This window comes from Cyprinodon tularosa, unplaced genomic scaffold (genome assembly GCF_016077235.1).
Source record: "Cyprinodon tularosa strain WSP-4 unplaced genomic scaffold, ASM1607723v1 ctg346, whole genome shotgun sequence".
Classification (NCBI taxonomy): domain Eukaryota; kingdom Metazoa; phylum Chordata; class Actinopteri; order Cyprinodontiformes; family Cyprinodontidae; genus Cyprinodon; species Cyprinodon tularosa.
The window spans coordinates 1,716,165-1,736,756 of NW_024039059.1; the positions used below are offsets into that span (position 1 = coordinate 1,716,165).

The 20,592-nt window shown below is 37.6% G+C and overlaps 1 protein-coding gene across 13 annotated transcripts in view; it reads left to right on the forward strand.

Moving 5' to 3' along the window:
* plekha7a (pleckstrin homology domain containing, family A member 7a) overlaps nucleotides 1–20,592 on the forward strand; it is a 198,178-nt gene that overhangs the window by 92,662 nt on the left and 84,924 nt on the right. The gene's annotated exons all lie outside the window — the stretch shown is intronic.

The window sequence follows — 20,592 nt, forward strand, 5'->3', positions numbered from 1 at the left end:
TAATTTTATAACTTTATTCTCGTTATTGGTCTGCGCCAGGTGACGTCAATGTTTACCTCGGGCGCGGTGCATCGTGGGAAAACCACCATAATAGGTGGAAAGTCGAGATAACCCACACGCGGCTGTTCTTTCGGCACAATTATTTACCAGAAATGACACGATCGTGTTGTGTCAGAGGCTGCCAGTCCCGGTGTCGTGCCAAGGTAGTTATCCCTGCGAAAATTTGTATCCCCTCGTCGGGAGCGCGCACGTAGTAGGAAGAATAACCCGACTTAACTCCGCCTAAATTCCAACGTGCAGAACTTGAAATTTGAAAGGTTTTACGTGTATGAAAGTTGAGCTTTACTGTTTTATTCTTTACTTCACATGTTATAGCAGAATATCGCCAGTGATATTGATCTAAAACTAATAATAAAACACAAACGTTTGCATGAAAGCTGGTCGCTGACAGCAGTGTCTACTCCTCCCTCTGAAAGCAAACAGATCCTTGTTCTTTTCCACAGGTTCATTAAAAAAATCTCTCATTGTTTCACAGTATCCAAATGTTCTCATCCCATTGAAAACTGTTGTAAACCATATACTTGGAATAAAAATGAAATAGAAAATGGAATGCACGTGTAATCATTAAAAACTATATGCAGAAGGAAAATAATTGTTTCCTGGTTGAAATTGTTTCCTGTCAGCGACCAGCTTTCAAGCAAACGTTTGTGTTTTATAATCAGTTTTAAATCAATATCACTGGCGATATTCTGCTACAACACGTGAAATAAAGAATAAAACAGTAAAGCTCAACTTTCATACACGTAAAACCTTTCAAATTTCAAGTTCTGCACGTTGGAATTTAGGCGGAGTTAAGTCGGGTTATTCTTCCTACTACGTGCGCGCTCCCGACGAGGGGATACAAATTTTCGCAGGGATAACTACTTTGGCACGACACCGGTACGGTAATTTCGCATTATGCTTACTTTTTTCCAGATAGTCAGAGAAACAAACTCAATCCTTTAGTCCTTCATTTAGCTATGCTGCGGTTGTTTACACTACGCCTTTTCCACCAAAAATGGCGTCTTAGCAACAAATGTCACGTGACTGGCGGAGACCGATATTAGGACTTTATGTAAAGCAAGCCAGAAGATCTACCCACATGATTCTTTAAGAGGGGAAATAAACTAGGAAGCTTAACACTAAAGAATGAACTACTATGGAAGCACCTTTTCAACTTTTGTAAACTCAGAAAAATAAATTAATATAGCAAAAACTTAAATTGCAAAGTTTAAAACAGAAAAGAAAAAAAAAATAAGATGAAAATATTAACAAACCCCAAAAAATATTCAGTAATACTGAATAAAGATCAAAGACCATAAAAACCAAAGTAAAAACCCAAACACCTGGGGTGGTTACAGGGCTCTGGTGTAATATTGCTAGATTGACTTGTGATGTGCACTATCATCTGGCAGCAAGAAGGTCCTTTTTTCAAATCCCAGTGTGGGCTCATTCTACATGGATTTTTGCATATTTATACCTGGTCATGTTTGGGCTTTGGCTTCCGCTTTCAACTCTACTCTCAAAGACAGCATGACTGTTAGCTAAATTGAGAGAAATATCTATATATATTAATTTTAAGGCTTTCCGTTTCAGCAAAGCAGGAGACTAGAAAACACAAAGCAGTGATTATATTGTAAAATTCCTTTAATGTCACACAATAGGAAAATTGTGGTGTTTATAGCAGCAAATGTTATAGTAGAAGTGTTCACACAATGTGTACCTTAGAAAAGTGTATAAAAATAACAGATAGGAAAATAAAACAAAAAGAGCATTGTATAGTGTTTTACAATATAATACTCTGTGTCTGGGTAATGACAAATCAATAACAGCTGTGGACATTTTAACAGTAATGGATATGTGAAAAATGGCAGCAACTAGAGAGATGATTTTGCACCAGAGATGTGCAAAAAAAATAAAATAAAAATTAAATGACAGCAGCATGTTATTTAACTTACTAAGATACAAACTGTGCAAAAGTCCACATAAATCTAACAACTTATTGAGGTTGTTGGGAACATTGATGGTTATAAAATCTTACAGCTGCTAGGAAGAAGGATCTGTGATAACACTCCCTGGTGCATTTAGGGTGCAGCAGTCTGTCACTGAAGGAGCTTTTCAGCAGCAGCTTCATTCATGGGGTGGGAGACATTATCCAACAGAGATGTTAATTTAGTTAGGATCCTTTTTTTCCCCCACCTTGTGTACTGAGTCTAGGGGGCATCCTATCACAGAGTAGGAACTAAATATTAAGTTTAAATAATTGTAAGAGGGATATACCTTTAGTGTTAGCAAGCATCTAACATACATGTCTTTATAATGTAAACATAAAATTGGTCTGTATATTCCTATGCAGTGTTAGAGTTATCAAGTATTTTTTTTTTTTGCCGTTTTGGCAATGATCCTATAAACCTTGCATCGTATTGTCTCTGTGATCAATTATAGCATACAGGGATGGTTGAAATGGGTTTTGACTAGTTTCTGATCTAACTGCAAGCTTCTTTTCTGGTTGATTGGTCGTCACTCTGTTTATTAACCACATTTGCAGCAAACCCCCTCACTATTTACCAGAGGAAAGGAGATGCACTGATGACTAGTGTGGTAACGGTCTGCAGGTAGACTGCAGTAGGTTTTTATTACACTTATGCATATACTGACATTGTTACTGAAAATGTTGTACTGCTGACCCCTGAATAACATATGTTAACTTCAATGCATTTTGTGATAAATGAACAAAATGCCTGTACACAAGTCGAATTGACATTTTTTCATTTTTTGTGAATACGTTTTGACACCTATCCCTGATCTTTTGTCAGTTCTGGAGGCTTGTTTAGAAACTTTTTAAAAATTTTTAGTCAATGTCTGATATATACCTATATATACTCATATTTTACATCTACAGTACATGGCCTAGTAAATAGTGTATACTTATCTAGGACTTTATCAAACACAGGCACTCCAAAGCACTTTGCATTACATTTGGTCATTCACCCGTCTATTTATACGGTGATGGTGGTATACTACGTCTGCCCTGGGGAGACTGACAGAAGCAAGGCTGCCATTCAGTTGGTGAAAGGCTGGCAACAAATGAGGTTATACGGACGGACGGGGTTTGCCTGTTACAGGACAAACCACAGCAGCCCGAGTCCCCTTCTACACTTTAATACACAGTTACATCAGACCAGGTTTAGGCACGAACATCACCAACTTTCAGGGCAGTTATCTTCTGCATTAGAATGGTAAAAAATACTTAAAAAATAGTTTTTGACAACGTTCTTCAACATTTTTTCACAGAATACCCAAACTACTTGATACAGGAGTGTTTGAGCAGAGTGACTTATAAAATGTGCAAGATACTGGCCCTTGGGAAGTTTAATTTTCTTCCCTTGCCTTAGGCTATTTGTTCAGGTGCCCTGTCTATTGGCCCCTAATCATTACTGGCAGATATTGATTCAGAATGGGCTCCCTTGTCTCTAAAGGTCGAATAAAAGAGCATACGCTGTTGAACACACAGGATAAAAGACATAAAAAAGATAGAAGGATTGGAAATTGAAATGTTTAAATGGGATATTATATTACATAAAAGAAAACTAAAGGTTTGTGTCTTTTAACACTGAGTTGGAGAGTTATACTAATAGACACTCCTATTGGAGCTGACAGCTAATGGTATGTGCTCTAACTGTCGTATTTTCTCTATAAAGAGTGGTCTGGACCAGTATTAACAGTAATGGGTGTTAAACACAAAAACGATATGGCCAGGTCAAAATACACCGGATTAAACTATGTTAAAGTTCCTTCTTGTTGGGCCCTGAATTGAATGCCAATAACCAGTGTTGTGCCTGAACGCGTTAATTGAACGAAAGTTCATGAACTCGTTCATATTTTGGGCGAACGTGAACTGAACGTACTGCATTACTGCCTGATTAACGTTATTGTGAACTCGTTCATTCTGGTGTCTGTGAATGGCACGCTCTCTCAGTTCAACTTCGTTCAATAGGTTGCCAAATTTCTATAGAGCCCTCCAGGCGAAACCCCGGCTAAATCACACCGTAAACAGGCCTTAATATGTAGCGGGAAAAACACCCAATCTGGCAACACCAGCTACCAGTGTCGTAGCCTACAGCGGCGTGCGTCATCAAAACAAAATGCAGCGTGGAAGCCACAGCAGCATGGAGGCGACCGTGGAGGCGACAAAGCAGCAGTATGATCACTTAAAACAGTTTTATGACCAGGTGGTCGGTGAGGATGATGGCAACAATCTTACATTTCTCTGCAAACTTTGCCCGCCGGCTTTCAGTAAAAAAATCCGCACTTCAGTAACCTTAAATTCCTACCTCAGCCTGGTCCCTCAGTTTGTGTTAGTAAAATGTTGAGGGTTTTACTATTCATGTAACTTGTTTGTTAAACCTGCCTGGTATAATTTTCCAGGATTCCAGTATTCCTTTTTAGTATGTACTGAAATGGAATTTCAAATTGAAAAAATTATTAAAATTAAAAAAACATTTGCACCTTAAAGACTACTTTCCTGTTTTTCTTTTAATAATCCCTCATAAAAAAGACCATTCAAGCAGCACATTTTTCCTGATGTTTTTGAGAATATACTGTAGGGGTGAAAGCTGCAGCTGCTACTAGTGTGAAGTGAATTGACAGCAACAAAGCATTAAAGCAACAATGGGGAAATGCTGTCCCCTCAATGCTAATGTAAACCCTGGTTGGATAAGGATTCAAAACTGGATATGAAGATGAAATCTGACGCACAGTTTCAGTGTTACAACTGATAAAATAATTGCTGTCTGTGGTTCTACAGTAGGTTATGGTGTAATTGAGCAATATATGGAAAAAAAAAAAAGAACTGAACTAGTTCATTTTTTGGAACTGTGAACTTAGTTCAAAATTTTGAATTATGAACTTTAGTTCACGTAGAAAGAGAACACTGCCATTAACCTTGTCTACATTGTCTTTGGTCTGTTGTAATAAGCTACTCATCATCTATGCAATAGTGTATAGATGTTCACCTTTAACATTATCATTGCAGCATTGTCACTACTGCCTATCCATTATGGAAGATGTGCACAAATCTTGATCAAAATTGTGCAAGTGTTGAAAAAAACACAATCTGCAATGGCGTCATTACTAAAAGATAAGAAATACAATTAAGATCCAGTTTGATTAAGATTCTTTATGTGATAACTCATCATTCTCCTACTTCTAACTGTCATCTGCTTTGTCCTTTTCTCCAGTAGTAATGTCCAGTTTTGGGGATTTTCATATCAGTTTTGCACAATAGGTGAGCTTCGATAAGGCTGAAAAAGCTTTTCAATGGCATAAAATAGAAGATACGTTTGAACTGACTTTTTAAAAATAATTTCTAATGTAAAATAGTCTTTAAAAGTTTTTTTTTTTTTTTTTTTAGAAAGGTTCATTTAATACAAAAGGTTTCCATTTTTTTGTTAAATATCATGAAGAGTAAACATCAGCAGACTGGGTAAAGAAAATGGGAGTTTAAAATAGAAAGTAATTGATCATCTGCATAATGTGAAACTAAACCAAGTGATGACTGGGGTTCAAAACTCAGAGGGGCAGAAAACACATTAGAAATCCAAATTAATGCAAGAAAATAGTTGGCAGGCAGACACACCAGAGACATTTAATGTTCATGTACACATAATTGGGAAAGACTGTTAAAATGAATGCACCTTTAAAATAACCACTGAATTCCACATTTTGGCCACAATAATGACGCATTTGGTCACAACTTGGAAACAAAACAACTATTCATAGAAAGGAATGTCTTTTCCAACTAATAACAGTCTATGTTTAAAAAAAAAAAAAAAAACTGCAATCCTGTATTTTGTTATTTAAGTACCAAGTTATTATTATCAAAATAATACAATTTAAACATAAATGTTTTTGTTCTCTACTGGTTTTAGGTGGAGGCATTCAGAAAGCTTATTTTTGTTAACAGACTTGTTAGATTAAGTAATTCATGTGCTTTCCCTGAATGGTCAGTTTATACAAAAGAGCAGGAAAACCAACAGGTTTAGAACAGACATTTAATTTAGGTTAATCGCGGGTAGAATGCTGGCTACCAAGCTAGAAAAAAAAAGAAAGTTGACATTGATTTCTTTAATGTTGGAGCTCTTCTCTAGATTATTGCACATTGGCTGCAGCACTAAGATGAACTTATTATGTTTGCTAACTTATATAGTTTAAGTTGTTGTTTCATGGGGTGTTATTGATATTTTTTGTGGCTGAGTTATTTTACCAGCTGTTCTATATAAATACTCTCATGCACTGCAGGTATAGAAGTCTGTGTGATTGAATGAACTTATTCGTATTAGCAGACCACAGCCTCTAAAACTCATTTTAGGAAAATTTATGCTCTCTTGTCTTTTACAGAGAGTAAGTTGGAAAACTTAAGTCAGAAATTTTAACACTAAATCAAATAAAAATGTAAAATTTCTTATCTATTTGAAACACATTCTTAATCCCAATTCGACACATATTGACGCTTGGTCAAAGACCCTGTGCGTCAGTATGTGACGTGCAGGGTGAATCGCAAGTTGCGGTCAGTGCATCACGTGACCCACAACAAAAAAAAAGTGCAGTTTAGCCTACAGAGTCAATTTGGTAGCTTAAGAAGTGTATGGTAACGTGTTACTGTTTCTTTAGGTTTAGGGGTTAGGTCAGGGGCCGGAAACCCAAACTGCTCAAAGAGCCATGTTGGACCAAAAAAAACAAAAAATAAAAATGTCTGGAGCCGCAAAAATGTAAAAGTCTTATATATGCCTCGTATGGCAACACGGACTCTTAGTGTATTATTCCACTATAGAAAATGTAGGCTTAAATATATAAGAAGCATTCATGATTAAATATTTGTCCCGGGGCAAATGTCACATAGCAGCATGAGGTGAGGGAGGAGCAGTGAACGCCTTCACCGTGCGCCACTTCACCGCCTTTAACCGCGCGGGTTTTGTTGCATGATCAAATGATAAAAACACGATAAAGGAATCTTTCTATGGTGGACGTGTTTCTGTTGGGAGGAGTTGATGAGTCATGAGGAACCAAGCAGGAACTGACATCCCACATCCTCCGTCACCATCGTTCCCTGGTGTGATTTATATTTTTAGGATGGAGGAAAGTCCACATACCTGCATCAGAGCGCTACCTCTTTGATCTGTGGACGGTTTTCCATCCTTGCAACAAAACTAGCAGCAGTAGTGGAGATGCAATCCAATATCCTTCTATCTTTGCGCTCCTCTAATTTATCCAGAAGTTCTGCCTTCCCTGAAAATGCCTTTCCAAATTTTTCTTTTTCTTTTTTGACAACCTCTCATTACAAAGCAAAAATGCAGGCAATCCTTCTGCATTGATAATGAAAGTAAATGATTCCATCCATTCTTTGAATCCTCTTCTCTCGTTAGCCATCTTCCTTTTTTTCCCTTTGGAATCGATGGTCCGAGACACACCTGGCACTGTCTGGCACTGTGCCGCGCTGGTTGCAAGTTATGACCTCTGATCTCGATGGCTATGACGCAAATTATAATTTAAATATATTTATTATACAAATGTTTACAGCATTGTAAAACATAATACATTTTTTGCACACCATATTAAAAAACAAACCAAAAAAAAAACGATTATGAAAATTTTTTGTAAAAGCTACAGGGAGCCGCAAGGGAGACACTAAGGAGCCGCGGGTCGCAGACCCCCGGGTTAGGGTAAGGGATGTAGTAAGTAGTAAGTTTTTACTTTACAGCTCATGGAAATTTTTTGAAAGTTCCTGCTTTATCCTGTAATGAACCCTGTGCATCAGTACTACTGGGACTTGACCAAGCGTCAATATGTGACAAGTCTGGAATGAGGATGTGTTGGTATTGGAGTGTAATCAAAGCAAGAAACATGGCTGACAGATCACCAGATTTGGGACAATGTGGCCGGTCATGCTCCCATCTGAAGCTAAGGAACAACAGTGATAGAACTGAGGAGGACAGCAGTAGATCAGCGCCAGAGCAGAAGGTAGGCTGCAGTTGGCCGGGGTTACCCTCTAGAAGCTAACTGCAGAGGATTTGAGGAGGACAGCAGTAAAATAGAGAAGTCTGCTGGGAAACCAGTGCGAGGGATAGGCGATGGCTGGCTGGGGCAAACTCAGGAGGAGACCGGAGGAAGACAGTGATAGATTGGAGAGGCCTGCCATGCTGGCAGAGCTTGAGAGTGGAGGGGAGACACCACCAACAAACCTCTTAAGAGCATTCAGTATTTCAGCTTTGTAACATTATTTTCTTTCATATCTACACTCCACCTTAGCTCACATCCACATCTAGTCCCTGAATAGTTTTTGTGACATAAATGTTAACAAAAATTCCGTTTTAAAAACCATTGGATTTAAGTTTGCAGGTGTGGCAGAGAATGAGGGTGATGTAGCTCTGCTGAATTTGCCAAAACCCCCAAAACATTCACCCTTCTAGTTCCACAACCTTCACCTCGCACCGTCTTGCAGAGCTCCAGGGATAACATGTAAATCCTTCCCTCCAGCTTCAAAATTCATGTTAGGTGTGAATGTACCTTAACTCAAAAGAAAATGGGTCTTTGTTTCTCATTTACCCTTTCTCTTATCTTTTAGATGTTATCCCTACTCATTTGGACTCATATTTTAAATCTTTGTTCACAGTTCTTTAATATTCCTGGCTAAGAAGTTTATTCCCTAAAAAGGGACTCCCCATAACTGATCCCAAACACTCACCAGGCGTGTTTTTGAAGCTGTGGGGATCCCTTGAGTTTTTTGGATCTCTTTTCAAACATCTCTACGGTTTTTCATCACCTGATTATTTCCTTTCAGTTATTAAAGGCTGTTCCTTTAATTTTAAAAACACCATCTACTAGTTAGAGATAAAATTAGATAAAGGAGTAACTTAAAAAAAGAGAATAGTAGCCGTGCTGTCTCTGTTGTGTAATTTTGGCTTAAATGAATACAGGTGCACCATCTGTCATGTTTAAATGGGGTATGAGTGCATTGGAGCCAAATTCAGAGTCTAACTGTGGGAAGATTAATTAATAAGGCATTTGCACCAGTGCATCTAATTAAGGGGTGCATCAACATGTAATAAAGTGTCAATCCTCAAGCAGACTTTTCTCTTTCTTTGTTTTTTTTTTTAAATCCATCTACAATACTCTGACTGGCCATTTTCCTAAATACAGAAAGAGTAGTTGTCTTAAGCGTGGTGTAGGCACTGTAACCTGCTTCATTTCTTGGTTTTGCTTCAAGCAGATATATCAATGTGTGGACTATAGAGATGCAAAAAGGTGGATGCACCTAAATTAGTAACAGTGCACCAACGTAAATCAGTGCAGCGAGTGTGGAAGTCAGTCCTGTTTTGATCTTTTTCTATTTTTCCTGCTGGGCTGGAATTGCAGTCTCGTTACCTTCACTCTGTTTTGGCATCAGGTGTTTCATTCTCTTTTGTGGCTCATTACTGAGATTACTCTACACCTTTCACCTGGAATGTGACACATTTCTCAATTACTTCTTTTCTCCAAGTCTTTTTTTATCTTTTCATTTAGCTGTTCTACTCATCCTGTCTATCTCTTAAATGCAACCTTTTTTCTTAAAGTGCACTTATTGCTGATGCTCTTCTCTCTGCTTCCTTGTCCACTGCATCATTACTGAACCTAGACTAGGGCTGTTTCTCTATTCACAAGAATGCGAGTATGGACTCCTGTCCTCCCAAGTATCTTCTAGAGAAGAACACAGGAAAGTGTGGACTTGGGGAGAACGGGAGCAGGAAGCATTAATATTGGTCAATTGGAACAGAAGCGTACTCGTGACGTCGCCACATGCTCGGCTAGTCTGGGGCTGTATTTAACCTCCTGTTATTAATAGTCTCTAGTTAATAGATTGTTATTTTTTTCAATTATTGGGGAATAATAATGAACACAGTCTGATAAACACAAATGAAATGAACATTTTGCCAAATAAGACAAAAAAAAAAATCGCCATCCGAGCCAGCGGTACTTCACACACAGCTATGCAGAGAGAGGGCTGCTGCAGACGGGCTAGGATTAGACCTGACATTAGCCCATTGTGGAAAACCTTCACAGAAGAGGTGAACCTGATTGAACCTTGTGCTTAAAGTTTAAGTTAGACGTTTATTTTTAATTTTGTAAACACAGAGTGTATACAAACCGAATTTTCGTTTAGTTCAGCTTTTCAGACAGTAAATGAACATTTCCATTCTATAAAGTGCAATGCGGGAGAAAAAACATGGTGCAAAGGATGGTTTAGGAATAGTTTGTCACTTGTGTTTATTTGCAGTTTAAGGCAGATGAGCGATATAGACCACAGCATGAGACAGACTTATTTAGAATTAAAATAATACAATTAGAAATTATCAAATGTAAAATCTGTCCATTGCCTGGTTATTGCTGCTTTTTTCTGCCTGGCCTACACACTAAGAATATGTGATTCTTTGCATTTGTGTTTGTGCCAGTGGTAACTCTCAGGTTACACTCATCTGGGAAAAATGTGCTTTGAGGGTTATTGAGCATAATTTGAGTGGTAACTTTCCGCCATAGGACAGATCTAAAATAAAGCACGCTGTGTGGATTAGAGATGGAGTGAAATGACTCATCAACGCCGGTAAAAACAATCTGCTGTAGCAAGGGCTTTGCATTCATTCAAGGAGCTTCTTTATTGTACATCCACTCAAAGCCAGTTCTATCAAGTTTTTGTGCACGGTTTATTTTTTAAATAGAATTTAATGTGTTAAAGGCTTTGAAAAAGTGCCTTCAGCATGTGTGATTCTGTCTGAAAACAATGGACATTGTAGTGATTTCTAGGTTTACCTTAAAGTTTCTTTAACCAACTTTTCTTATAAATCAAAGCTTGCAAAACATCATTGTGCACAAAGTTATACCTTAGAAAAATAGAACATAATGATTTTTAGTGCAACTGTACACAATATATTAACAGGAACACAGAAATATACATGATAGCAGTTTTCTGTAATTTTCTTTTATATCAATACAATCTTTGCCTAACGTGGGAGCTAAATATTTAGCTATATGCATTTTAAAAAATGTGTAAATTATATTTGATCTTTTTGCGCCAGCTGTTTTAAATACTAACTGAATAAAAATGCAGTAATTATATACAATAAGCGAAATGTATTTATTAGATAAAACAGAAAACTAGTAGGTTGCTGAAAAAAGATTAATAAAATATGGGGAAAAAACTAATAATTTCCAATGAACAGAGATGTAAAACTATCATTAAAATGTAGGGGTAGTTGCTCTGCCGAGCTGGCCGATTATTTATTTCATTTCAGTAAAGTGGATGCTAACTGGGATATAGCGCTCTGTTTTTAGTGAAATGCAACAATCTGGTGGGAGACATTTTACGCTGTTATTAGCACTTTTGAACAGGTTGTTCTGGTTGATCTTGATTCAATGAGCTGCATCAAATCACAGCACTTTCCCAAATTTGCTGTCTTTTTCTATCATGTTGCCAAATTTGCAGAGGCATTAATGCTGCTTTGTTATGCAGATTGATCATTAGATTATCGAATGTTTATATTCACAAACAGAACAGCATGAATTACATTCTTCATCCTTTTTACACACCTGGACCGGACTCTGGAATTGTTACTACCTGAATCGTACTGGAACCACGATCCGTACCATCAGCTCATTTGCACATGAGCAGCTAGATAAACATCTGGGTTGCCTTCGATTTTACTTTGTAAAATAGACCTTAATTAAGTTTATTCCTACCTAAAAAAAAAAAATAAAAAAAAAAAGGAAGCAAACTAAACTATAATGGGTTGAGGTTAATAATGTATTTCCTGAGAAATAGGTTTGGTTCTCCCAAGAACATCTTAAGTCTCCGCTAAGTGAGGAGCCCATTCCCCCTGTCCTGCCCCTGTCTGCTGCTTTGGCCTGCCTGTGCATTGCTGGTGCTCAGTGTTTGGGGGGTGGATGCCCGGACGGGTACCGGCTCCTTCCTGGCGGCTACCACACGGAGCCTGGCCCCCAGGGCTCGGTCGGGGCTTTTGCCGATGGGCAGGGCGTCTCTGGTCCCGGGGGCCCATGGCCAGTTCCACTTCAGGGTGGCTGGCTGCCGGCGAAGCCCACAGGCTTCTCCCTGTGGCTCCTGGGGGCTTTGGCATTGTGGCGACTGGGGGATTTCCTCGGGGCAGTCTCTCCTCTTCCTTTGGTGGGGTGGGGTGGGGATTTCCTGTGTTAGCCCCTCTTGGACGCCTTCACTCTACGGGTCTCTTTGGGCGTCTGGGGTTTTGGGTCCCCTGGTGCTTGCCTCGGTGCTCTGAAGGGTGGGTCTTTTGCTCTTCACAACCACTATTGAGCATTCACATGCACGAGTGCACTCTCACAAACCACTACAGGTGCTTGGTTTAGGTACTTAGAGATTCACTTCCATACAGAAAGCCCATACTCTGATCTTCAGCTACCACAGTATACCTGTCAGATTAAAAAATGCCAATTATACTTCAGCGATAGCATCAAGGTGCCACTTTATTGTATCTCTTATACTATGTCCGTTGGTTGTGTTGTTCTTTTTTCATCTCTTTGCAGGTGATGAAGCAGGCAGAAGATGTTTTATCGTTGTCTCCCTTTTATCTCCTCTTTCTCTCATCTTTTCTCCTTTTTCCTGTATTTCATTACCTGTTCTACTTACATTGCAGTGTCCATATAATCTGTAAAACTCCCTGCATAATTATAATGAAGCTATGTACATGCATAAATCAAGCGGAACACTTTAGCAATAGCCGTACTGCTCCAGTTGTGAAAGCAAAGGCTCGTTTTTGGCATCAAGACAATTATTCTTTTTGCCACATTGCCAGACAGGACACTGAGGAAACAAACAAACAAAAATAATAATAATTATTTTTATAATTTTATCTAAAAAAATAAATAAATAAATTGGTGTTATATCTGTGCTTACTCGTCCTTAATATCCATATCGTTTCTGCCAGTATTGATTTAGTTTTTCTAAATAGTTAGTTACATGTGGTGAACCAGCTAATACACCATTTAACAAGCAGGCAGTAACCATAAAGCTCTTCATCGCTTTACCTTGATGAGAAATGCTGATCCTGTGCAAATAAATAAAAAATATGTTAGAAATATAGCACGATCAAAGTTCATATATAAAAACTTTACTTCCACAACTAAAAGGACATTTTGTTCCAACCAAAACTGTAAAGCGTACAAATAATTTGCCTTTTTTATTCCACAAAACAATATCTGTTCTTATGCTTGTTCAGTCATGAAGCAATGCAATCTCAGTACCAGTAAATATTTTAGCAAAGTAGAATATTTTTCTAGCAATGTTATGACACTGATACATTGTGCTGTCTGGTTTACAATTCACTGGTGACAAAGAAACAAAAACAAAACCTGAAATACACTGTTTTCATGGCAGCTAAATAAATCTGTATGAAGCTGCAGCCCTAAATGCAAGAATCAGGAACAAGGAACAAATGGCATTGTGTGGTTCGACATATTCGCAGCTCATTCTGAGCATGTTTCCTATTGTTAGTATGTTAGATCTTGCCCATAAATTAACATAATTTCCCATAAAACGTTGGACTCAAGGAGATCTTATGTGCTACAAATGTTCCAGCTGAAAAACACCCTGAAGCAGCAACTTCCAGGAGTCTTACTAGCAACTTCCAGTTGCTATGTAACATCTGAAGAGTTAGGAAAACATAGTTTTAGTCAGACATAAATGTTTAACATTTGTGAGAAGGTTAAAAATGAGACAAATACTTGAGCAGCTCCAGTCTTTGCTCCATTCTCTAAAACTAACTTCTTACATTACCAGTCACTATGTTTGTTGCACGTGACTCTATTAACTCCAAAATACTTTTATGCAAACCACAAGGAAATAATTATTATTTTATTGTAATATTTAAACTTCAATAGTCAAAATAACATTCTCATACTGTGGTTACGTCAAACTACACAAATAGATATTAAAGTGCACGGCGGCACCTTGCTCTTAGGCTACGTTCACACTGCAGGTCTTGATGCTCAATTCCGATTTTTTTTACGATGCCGTTCATATTTCCAAACAGAAAGAAATTTCGTTTGAAACAGCTCTCTGGGCAATTTTATATGTTTTTAAAAGTGCAGCCTTGAAAAGTAGTAAAAATGAATGTAAATTAACAGTTCTAAACATTTTTTTTGGTGAAACTTGTGTTGATTGGGCCTCAGAGTAATTGAATAAAAATCGAACTACACATAATAGAAAAATTATAAAAAAAAATCTGATCTGAATCTAAATAATTTTCCAAAGTATTCATAAGAAATAAAAAAAATGTGCAAATTATTTTTAATTCATTTTTTAAAATCTTCCTCTCGCCACTAAGGGGATCCCCAATACCTCTGCTTGTTAACATGACAGACTATATATGTAGGCCTATGAAAGAGGCCTAAAGATTCATCTTTGTTAAAGTTTATTTAAAAAAAGTGTTGCTTCTTTCTAAACAGCTGTTTCTCTTCCTAAAAATGGATCCATAGTGTAATATTTGGACTTTAAAAAAACAAACCTTGATATTTCACTCTTAATGACATCTCTGATTGATGGAAGTTAGTTGGGTGGCTCTGCTTCTTTTCCTTTTTTTTTACCACTAAAATTGACTTAATTCATTTTGAAATGAGTTGCTGCTGGAACAATCCGATTATTTTGTTGATGACTTCTTGCTGCAATTTTTTGAACTGCAGATTGAAAGCTAAAGGTAAAAAATAAATCAAATGTCAGCTATATCTGCGTGGGTAGGCGGAACTGATGACTTCTTAGAAATTATGCCTTTTTTTCTTTCTGCTGTTTGCCCGTCACAGTAGGTGTGTCCGGTGTGACAATACTACTTAAAGTTTTAAAATGTCAAAACTTTATTAAAATGTCTCTTCCTGTATAATTAGGTCATTTGTGCCCTTGATGTTCCCTCTCGCCGAAGCCACACACTTCTTTTCTGAATGAGTCCTCCGTCCTGCTAATCAAGGTCAATGTTACAGTGTGAAATATTGAAGTATGTGCCATTTGCCTTAGATTAAAGCCATTACTTTTCAGATCTTTTAGTACTATCTCCTTTTTTGATTTTGTTTATTGTTATTTTTCAACATCAGAGACACAAAGACCGATGAGTTTAGTGCTTTTCCGCCAAGTTCGAATGAAAAATACCATCTTTTTATTTTATTTCAAGATTTCTCTGGAGAGTTGGAGCTGTTTGTGTCTCAGCTACCATTATTCATTTATAGCATTGCTATGCATGAACTCTTTGCTGTGGGATTTATAATTTAATTTCCAGTGTTTGGTGTCACTTGAATTAATTTTTCTACACTTTGGTCATTATTTTCTTTCAGTTATCACTTCGAGGGGCAATATCTGTAGAACAGATCCATTTTTCAGATTTATTGTTGAACTATTTCTAGTGTTGCTCTGCCAAAAAAAGGGTTGGAAAGCACACAAAAAAAAAAAAAACGTTTGACATGAATCAGGTCCTGGTAGATTATTCGAGGATCCTTCTCAGTAGTAGAAGGGGGCTGAATATGTTTTTGGTATCAATTGGTATTGATCCTGACTGCAGTGGAGGCATCCTCCCTGAGAAATTCAAATTCAGATGCATTTCTTGTTTAAATGAAATACCACGTGCCTCAAATACTGTTAACCAATTTACCCCCCTTCAATAGCTGTTGCCCAAAGGTCAGATTAGTTAGAAAAGAGAAAAAAAGAAGGTAAATTAAATAAATTCAATTTCACCCCTTCAGACACTGCAATCAGAATCATGTTGTGCAAACTACTTTAATCAAAGCTGCAGCCCTGTTACCGCTGTGTGACCAACGGAGAATTCATTGTGACTGTAAATGTATCTGTGTGCTTTAATAAGGCAATTTCTTGGAGTTTAGCAGTCAAGATTAATAAAGCCCCTGTGGTGCATTCAGACTCAGGTGGTGATTAGAAGAACCGTTTGATTTCCATATGAAGGACCGAACCAAAGAGAAGCGGCTCAGGTTGGAATGTTCTTTAAACCAGGCTCATTTTTGTCAAGAGGACGAGCTTTAACCGTACAAAACATCTACTGAACCCTGACATTTATACAATTTTAAAAACAAATTCTATTTGGTCTATTTTCCAAAAATAACAGACTCATTGCATGTACTTTATAAAGTATTTCTCAACAGTGTCTGAACTGCTAATGTTTTTACTATCAACTGACATACAGTAAAGGTCCTGGAGAATGATCTGGATATTAAAATTTAAAAGAAATTTAATCTGGTCCTGACCTAGATTTAAATGGCAAGAAATAAATTGAAAACTGATGCTTAAATAGAAATCGTTTTACTTTTCTATAGCAAAAAAAATAAACATAAGAAACTGTAACTCCAACATCTTTGTTACATGTGTAGCAGGTTTGGTGTTCATTCAACAACCAAATGAGAAGTTTTAGATGTTTAGATTGAAACAAATCCAGGCAGGAATGCTTTTATATATTTGGTCATAAAACTACATTTTTTTCCCCAAAACCAAAACAAGTTTCTTTCTTTTTTTTTTTTTTTTTAAGCACCCTTTATTTAATTACACAATACTCTAATTATCCAAAACTACAATTACACAATAATATATACAAAGGGATGTAGAAGAGCCTCAAACAGGAAGCTTCAGGTTTTTAGAAAGGTCACATTCTACTGAATCCAATGATATGGACCAATCTGAGACAGAAGCAGCAGCGAATCGAAGGCGAGAGTAGCAGAGATCCATGTGAATTACATACAGGCACAGTTTCCATATATGGGCATGCCGTTGCACCTTATGCCGGTTAGACTAAGAAGCTTTTAGCTGAATAATAAGCCATCAGATGGATATATTTATTTCGGAAACTGAATTTTATTTGGATGAAAATATCTTCCGGATAGCTGTTATGTGCTGTAGTCTGTTTTTGCTGATGTTTTTTGAGGATTTTGTAGAGTCGTCAGTTGCAAATAATCGGAGCTTTGCTAATGAGTTTGACTACGGCCGATTGAGTGCCTTGTTGGCTTTCATCAGCAATGCATCATTTGGCGCTGCCATGTGTATTGTTGAAACCAGGCTCACAGACACACAAACTTGGTCGTATACTGTATTTTGGCTATCTGAATGCTTTTTGTGGATATATGAATAAAGTAGAGACCCTTGTAGAGGAGTCTTGGATGACTATCTGGACATAGGAGAAGTGTGTGTCAGTTTCAGAACTAATCAGCTAAAGGATTATCATCCAGCCCCCTTAAAAGGTGGCACATACAGGCTTATGGGGTTTAAATTGGGGTGGAACTCCTGCTATTAGGCGCAAACATGCAAATGTCTTGCTATTAGGAGGTTTGCACGGAAACCTCCTAATAGCAGACTGAAGGAGAAGATAATAATAAACAGACCTGCAGGATAAAAACTCTAAAATTCCTGACACTGAGAACAACATGTGCTCACATTACAACGGTACATTTTATTCATCAGACGACATTGGAGGATATTTTTCCAGACAAAGCAATCTGTCACCACTGTCCAAGTTCTCTAATTTCCCCAAATGGGACTAGATAAGTAAATGCGGATGCATCAGAGGAAAGCAGAGGAGTGCTTGTTAGAAAGATATATTTCACTGCCTAATTATATAAAAATCTGGGATGGAGTTATGCGTAAGGGGACATTTGTTTTTCGCTTTTCAAACTAATCAGACAGACTGGAAGACACATTCAGCCAACCATGGCCACGATGACAGTTAAGACAACAAAGTCTCATCTGTTTTACCGCAGAAAGTTGAAAGTTGGTATATTTGTGAGATCAGTAAACTGATCTCACAAATATACCCCCATTGTAGGACCGTCTGTAGGAGACGATCAAAACACTTGTAAAATACCAAATACTTGATTAGATTAAATAATTATGGTATAAAAGATTCAATAATACACTGCCTGACCAAAAATAGGTTGCCACCAAAATATAGGTCACACTTAAATTTCATTGGACCACCTCTAGATTTTCAGTTTCAAGTTTCAAGAATTTATTGTCATTGTCAAAAAAAGGCAACGAAATTGTGTTTGGGGTACAATACTTAGTAGCAGCAAGTTCCAAATAAAGTGCACAAGAGGTAAAAGTGACACCAGTGCTTCACCCCCCCAGCCCCCCCCCCCTCCATCCTACTTAAAGTGCAGCAAAGATTATTAAGTGCCATAATGCTTGCCCCCCCCAACACACACACACACACACACACACACACACACACACACACACACACACACACACACACACACACACACACACACACACACACACACACACACACACACACAGGATAAATACACAGCTCCCCAACCAGACTATAATAAGGGGGCCCTAATGAATAAGGCAAAACATTAAGAATTTAGAAAGTCCGTTCCTCAAAAGTCCTGTGAATTCAAGAGTCTTATGGCCTGGTGGTATAGGCTGTTGGCCAGTCTTTTGGTCCGGCTCTGAAGGGACCTGTACCTTTTACCTGAGGGTAGGAGTTGGAACAAGTGATGGGCAGGATGGTGGCTGTCACGCATGATGTTCTGCACTCTCCGTAGACAGCGTGTGGTGAAGATGGAACTACAGTAATCTCTGGGAGAGGCATTCCATTGATTTTCCCTGCTGTTTTCACCACACGCTGGAGTGCCTGCTGGTCTGCTTTGGAGGAGCTAGAGAACCACACTAGGAACCCATAAGTCAGAACACTGCTGATGGCACAGTTGTAAAAGTTCACCAGCAGTGGCCTGGGGATGTGGTAGCTCCTCAGCTTCCTCAGGTAGAAAAGGCGCTGCTGGGCCTTCCCAACAGCAGAGGCGATGTGAGTGCCCCAAGACACTCTAGATTTGATTATGACATTATGTGTTGCATAATATTTGACCAAGATCTGACATTAATGATGGTAGAGTGTGCCTTCTGCAGCACATCCCAAAGATTTTTAACTTGGTTGTTTCTGCACTCTCCTTAGATGTTTTCTCTGCTTGATTCATGCCAATGATTTGACCCTTCTGAAACACCGACATCTTTTCCAAAACCACTGGATGTTTCTCTTGACATGGTAGTAATTATCCAATGGAAGGCTTATACCTGTTGGCTTCTTTAATTCCATGTGGCAGCTTTTATTTGGCCAGGCAGTGTAACATCAGTAGAAGGGGCATTTTGTTAGCAAGAAAAAGTATTCACATGAAAATTAAACCCTATATAAAGAGAATGACAAAAGTTTAGATTAAATTCCAGTTTTTTTCTGTATTGTGCAATATGTTTGGGTGTTTGCATCAGCAAAAAAAAAAACAAAAAAACATTGAGACATGGCTATAAGCAGCCTTTTTTATTGTCCAGAACATGATGTGGCGTCCTTCTGTACAGCCTGGTCTAACATCACCCACTGTTTTATTGCTGCACATGTTAATCTTCGCCTAATAAAGCTGCCTTTTTGCAGTGGCTGCTGTTCACATCTTTAAATCTCTTTGCTTCTTGCTTGTGTGGGTTTTATGCACTGAAAAAAATTGCGTTTGCAGATTTTTCCAGATGGTATTTAAAAGCTTTATAAATTCCTAAATCGTTATTTGTTGTTTCGTGTCTCTAGTATGTGATTTTTTTTCTACATCAAATATTGTCAATTAAAATCTAAGTGAACCATGGTCAACTAAGGTTACAAAGGTTGCAAGTAAAAGGAAATTGCAGTTTTTGATGATATCAAAGCAGTATTATAAATCATATTTTAGATTAGACTATATGGTTTCTATCAAGATAATCTACATTTTAGGACATTAAATAATAATACGTATTATTAATTATTTTGCCCGTTTGACATTCGGGACAAAGCTCTGATTCATATGTCTCTTTTAATACTGTTTTATAGAACAACAAATATTTTACTATATATCGCAAATTGCCATGTTTTCTGTTTACCAAAAGTCAAAATTGTGATTACTTTCAAACAGTATTGCGATTTTTTTAAATGATTCTTTCCTTTGCACTAGCCACAGGCATGTAGATGTTTCATTTCAGGGTTTCAGTTTTTTCATGACCCAATCCTCCTTGATTTTTTTTTATGCTTATGGATTTTTAATCCTTATGGATTAAAAATATCAAGATATTTCATTTGGTAGCAGGCACTGAATTAAAGTCCCGTTATTGATCATTTTTCTGCATGTAAATCATTTCAACATTTCTAAAGTCATACCATGTTGATCATCCATAAAGTGATGCTGGACAGTCAGGAGTTTGATGGCTTTGGTGAACTGAAAGATGATGCTACTATGGTTGGAAATAGTTTTTATGAAGTAAGCTTTGCACTGAAGCTATAAAATCATTGGGCAACTGCAGTTGATGTTTATTAGACTGTTGATCTGTGAGATTAAATTAAACAATAGAATCGACTTAGAAGCAAAAAAAAAAATGTAATAGCAGAGAAGAACTAAAGCAGAAAATACAGAATCCATCTGATTTTTGCATTAGCTTCCTTTTTGTTTTGCCATTTTTTCATTTATTTACAGTGTCAAGGTTGTATTTTAAAA